General features: G+C 43.8%; 1 long non-coding RNA gene across 1 annotated transcript; it reads right to left on the bottom strand.

The window, feature by feature from the left end:
* Positions 1–1443: 1443 nt before the first annotated feature.
* Positions 1444–2903, bottom strand: LOC122133520. The gene is made up of 2 exons (XR_006152828.1): positions 2300–2903; positions 1444–1526 (listed from the first exon to the last, which is right to left on the bottom strand). It is a non-coding gene; the product is annotated as an uncharacterized LOC122133520 (long non-coding RNA).
* Between the last annotated feature and the right edge of the window lie 2097 nt (positions 2904–5000).

Genomic DNA, 5000 nt, shown 5'->3' with positions numbered 1-5000 from the left:
GCGCCCCCCGCCCCCCACTTTGAGAACCACTGCTTTATAGGATAAAGTACAAGTCAGTACAATGGTGAGTTGTATTTTCATGCACTTAACATTCGTTTTTATGCCGGTCGCGTTATTTTATTTTTGCTGTATTTATCTGCCGGTCCGTGAAAATAATGCCTACATTAAACCGGTCCGTGGTGCAAAAAAGGTTGGGGACCCCTGCTCTATAACACAAGTGTGTGTGTGTGACACATGGATATACGATGGTCAGTGTGTGTGTGTGTGACACATGGATATACGCTGGTCAGTGTGTGTGTGTGACACATGGATATACGACAATTCAACGTGACGTCACAACAACAAATAACTTACCTCCGGGTGGCTAAACCGGTAGTAAACCTTAACAAACCAACAGGATTTTCCATGTAAGTACGAACACGTTTAATCATAATTGTGAATAAGATAACAACACGTTTTATGAGTATGATCTTGTGAACTGAAAAACGAGACGTTCCTGATGTCGTTGCTGTTGATATTTGTTAGCGAGTAACGGTCATATTGTAACGGTTTATTGTATCAAACTCGTAGTGACTGAGATCGCTACAATATCCAACTTAAGGATGAACGATTTTCAGGACTGTTTGTAGCTTTCCAGCTATCTGTCTGGACACAAGAATATTTCCATACAGATATTAATAAAGTACCTATCTATCTATCTTATTGACAGTATTGAAAACTTTGTCATTGTATTGTAGATGAGTAGTTTTGAGGATTTGTGCTCTTTTAGCAGATGTGGTTGGACTGGAGTTAGCTAACTCAGGTCCCAGGTGTTGTTATTGGGCAAAATCAGTGTGGTCAGCATCAGGTTTTGGCCGCCCTGCCTTATAAAAAAAAGATTAAGTAACCGTATCAACCCTATCAACCGTACCAAGCCAGATCACGCCACTGTGTGTGGTTTTGTTTATTTACAACAACGGGACTAGCATTCTCACGCTAGCAAGCTTGCACGATATGCTACCCAACGTTATGCTACCCAACAGCAACCCAACAAAAACGTTTTATAGATGACCTGTGAGAAAATGTCTTCCGCAAATCCGGTCATGAGTGGTTGGTTGCCAGCCTGTCCACAATTTGGTACCGTTAGATGCAACGAGACCGCCCCAGTAAACGTACTAAGGCTGGATCTGTGCTAGCTTTATCCACCCGTCTTAGTCTCTGTATCCAGAGGTTCCGTTGGGTTGATTTAGATTTTACCATGGGAAAACGGAAAAAGCCTAAATCTAATCCTTTACATTCCTTGGTACATCTGGTATTATAACCCCAAACACAACACGTTTTCGGCATGACGTTAATCGATTCGTAAATGAACTACTATTGTACTGTCCTCGTTAAGGTGTGATAACTTCAACTAGACAGCGAGCTAAACTCTCTTATATTCATAAAGATGAAGAATGACTTGTATTCTTATTTGCAGATTTATTCTTCAAATTGTACTGAATCCACGACAATACATTCAAGTGATCAAAGGGTGAAAGAGAGTGAAACTAGAACAGAAAAAGCAAAATGTTGCAATTAGCCAAGTCACCTAGTTCCATGAAGTAAAGAAAGCACATGTTAGGCTAACTGTTAACATTTCCTAATAGCATCCACGTTTTAACGTTTTTAAACAATGAAATTGACTTAGTTATAACAAGATACAGCGATGCCTCTGCTGGGGAATCAACCTGTAAGAAGGAATCTCTCCGGCGTAATGACCGTCAGCCTGCCGTTTCTAAATTATTCTGAACAATTTGACCCGCCTACTTCCTGCACAGCTCAAAATTACAACGTCAAAATCAAAGTCTGGATGAAACTGACATTTTTACAAATTCGACAATTCAAATGAAATGCTTGGAGGCAGAACAACTATAAACTACTATGCTATGCTACTATACTAACAGCTGTTGACAGGATGACAGTTAGCCACCCGGAAGTACCTTGGCATCCTTTGTTGACAAACATTCTGATTAGGTCTATACGCTGGTCAGTGTGAGTGTGTGACACATGGATATACGCTGGTCAGTGTGTGTGTGTGTGTGTGTGTGTGTGTGTGTGTGTGTGTGTAAATGTCCGGTTGGGTGACAGTGGTTCTCCGGACTACAGAACTCCTGGCCCACGGGCCTACAGACCTAATGGACTACAGAACTCCTGGGTTCGGGGAAGTGTGTGTGTGTGTGTGTGTGTGTGTGTGTGTGTGTGTGTGTGTGTGGGCCTACAGACCTAAAGGACTACAGAACTCCTGGGTTCGGGAAGTGTGTGTGTGTGTGGGCCTACAGACCTAAAGGACTACAGAACTCCTGGGTTCGGGGAAGTGGCCACGAAGAGATCCGGGGAGTGGAGGCCCTCGAAGTCCACCATCTTCCCTGGGGAGTGCAGGCGGTAGGCGTCCACCATCTTCCCTGGGGAGTCCAACATCTTCCCTGGGGAGTGGATCATCTTCCCTGGGGGGTGGAGCATCTTCCCTGGGGAGTCCAACATCTTCCCTGGGGAGTGGATCATCTTCCCTGGGGACTGGAGCATCTTCCCTGGGGAGTCCAACATCTTCCCTGGGGAGTGGATCATCTTCCCTGGGGGGTGGACAATCTTCCCTGGGGAGTCCAACATCTTCCCTGGGGAGTGGATCATCTTCCCTGGGGGGTGGATCATCTTCCCTGGGGAGTGGAGGCGGTGGGCGTCCAGCATCTCCAGCAGCAGGTCGTACAGCGGCACCTTGTTCTTGCACTTCATGCTGTACAGATGCTCCATGCCCTTGTTGCTGTGAGAGAGACACACACACACACACACACACACACACACACACACACACACACACTTCATGCTGTACAGATGTTCCATGCCCTTGTTGCTGTGAGAGAGACACACACACACACACACACACACACACACACACACACACACACACTTCATGCTGTACAGATGTTCCATGCCCTTGTTGCTGTGAGAGAGACACACACACACACACACACACACACACACACACACTTCATGCTGTACAGATGTTCCATGCCCTTGTTGCTGTGAGAGAGACACACACACACACACACACACACACACACACACACACTTCATGCTGTACAGATGCTCCATACCCTTGTTGCTGTGAGAGAGCAAAGATAACTCCGTCACCATCCACACACACACACACTCACACACACACACACACACACACACACACACACACACACAAACACGCTCACACACACACACACACACAAACACGCTCACACACAGATAACTCAGTCACGATCCATTCATCTATCCACCTCTCTCTCCATCCCTCTCTCCATCCTTTCTCCAGTTTATTCACTTCTATTTGTTAGCCATGAGTGCTGTGTTAGCGTCCCTGCTAACCCTTAAGCAGCTTGCACACTGCCCCAACAAACGCCAACATTCTCCAACTAACGCCAACATTCTAAAGTTGGCAGTTGTTGGCAGTAGTTGGTACCTGTCTTTAGAATTAAGCAATATAGTACTCGTGCGAGTGGGGTAGGTAAGGGATATTCCCACGGGTGGTGTTCGGCCGTAGCCACGAGTCAACCAATTAACATTTAAACACGAAGTTATTGATTAAAAATGTTTTATTTCGCCATTGTTTCTCCGCAACAAAAAAATTGTTCCATTGTCAACGTCTTTTGGAATTATAAGAACTTTGAATTAACGGTTATGCTTTATTGTATCAACGTGCTATAGAATGTTTCATCGCGGAGTGATTTATTATTAGCTGTGAAAAGTCCGAGCTGGGATGTCCTCATGGAACGTCTCTTGTCCAATCAGAAACAGCTAAATAATTCAATAGAACCCAATTGTTTTATAATGTCCAGTAAACCAACTGCCAGCTCCACACTGCTCAGACAGTAACAGACTTTTTCCAACTAGCTACTTATTTTTTCAATTGTGTGTTAAATTATTTTAAGATGGATGAGGTTTGCTTGTCAAAACATATTTGGAAAACAAGTAATTTGTGTAAAACAATAGACCATTATACTATCGTATGAAAAAGTTTGGGCACCCCTGATAATTTCCATTATTTTTATTTATTAATTGTTGGGCGTTTGGATCAGCAACTTCTTTGTCATATATATAATACTTCATGGACAAAGTACTATTTCAGCAGTTAAATCAGGTTTATTGGATAAACAGAAAATATGCCATATGCATCTTAACAAAATTAGACAGGTGCATACATTTGGACACCCCAACAATATTTACTACTGCCTCCTTTTGTAAAAATAACAGCCTCTAGACGCTTCCTATAGCCTCTGATGAGTGTGTGGTCTCTGGATGAAGGTATTTTGGACCATTCCTCCTACAAAACATCTCCAGTTCAGTTAGGTTTGATGGCTGCCTAGCGTGGACAACCCGCTTCAAGTCATCCCATAGATTTTCAATAATATTCAGGTCTGGGGACTGGGATGGCCATTCCAGGAGATTATACTTGTTCCACTGCATAAATGCCTTTGGTAGATTTGGAGCAATTTTTTGGGTCGTTTTCTTGCTGGAACACCCAACTCCCGCGTAACTTCAACTTTGTGACATATTCTTGAACATTATTTTCAAGAGTTTGCTGATATTGGGTTGAATCCACGCAACCCTCAACTTTAACTAGATTCCCAGTACCTGCACTAACCTCACAGGCCCACAGCATGATTGACCCCCCACCAAATTTTACTGTGGGCAGCAAGTGTTTTTCTTGGAATGCTGTGTTATTTTGCCGCCATGCATAACGCCTCTTGTTGTGACCAAATAGCTCAATCTTTATCTCATCAGTCCACAGCACTTTGTTTTAAAATGAATCTAGCTTGTTCAAATGTGCTTTTGTATAGCTTAAGGGAGCTTGTTTGTGGCGTGTGTCCAGAAATGGCTTCGTCCGCATCACTCTCTCATACAGCTGTTCTTTGTGCAAGGTGCGCTGAATTGCACTTTGGAGGTGGTCTGATGGTAGTCTTTGACCATTCTGACCATCCTTTGCCTTTGCCTCC

The sequence above is a fragment of the Clupea harengus genome, chromosome 15, assembly GCF_900700415.2.
Source record: "Clupea harengus chromosome 15, Ch_v2.0.2, whole genome shotgun sequence".
NCBI classification, from domain to species: Eukaryota; Metazoa; Chordata; class Actinopteri; order Clupeiformes; family Clupeidae; genus Clupea; species Clupea harengus.
This window is presented reverse-complemented; position numbering and strand designations above follow the sequence as displayed.